Genomic DNA, 222 nt, shown 5'->3' with positions numbered 1-222 from the left:
GTCAGGATCAGAGCAGTGCAGATGTTCATCTCCTCAGCAGCCTGAACCTGGTTTGTTCACGGAGGTAAGACTTCTAAAGTTTATGTTCATGACCTTCAGACTGTTAGAGGTCAGAGTTGTCCTCCTGCTTAATTTATAGCACCTATAAATGAATTTATCTGCAAATTGAAAAGTTTAAAAGCGATCTGCAAATTTTCTTGTTGGCAAAAATCAGAAGTAGTT

This window comes from Oryzias melastigma, unplaced genomic scaffold (assembly GCF_002922805.2).
Source record: "Oryzias melastigma strain HK-1 unplaced genomic scaffold, ASM292280v2 sc04144, whole genome shotgun sequence".
NCBI lineage: Eukaryota > Metazoa > Chordata > Actinopteri > Beloniformes > Adrianichthyidae > Oryzias > Oryzias melastigma.
Note: the sequence above shows the minus strand (reverse complement) of the source record.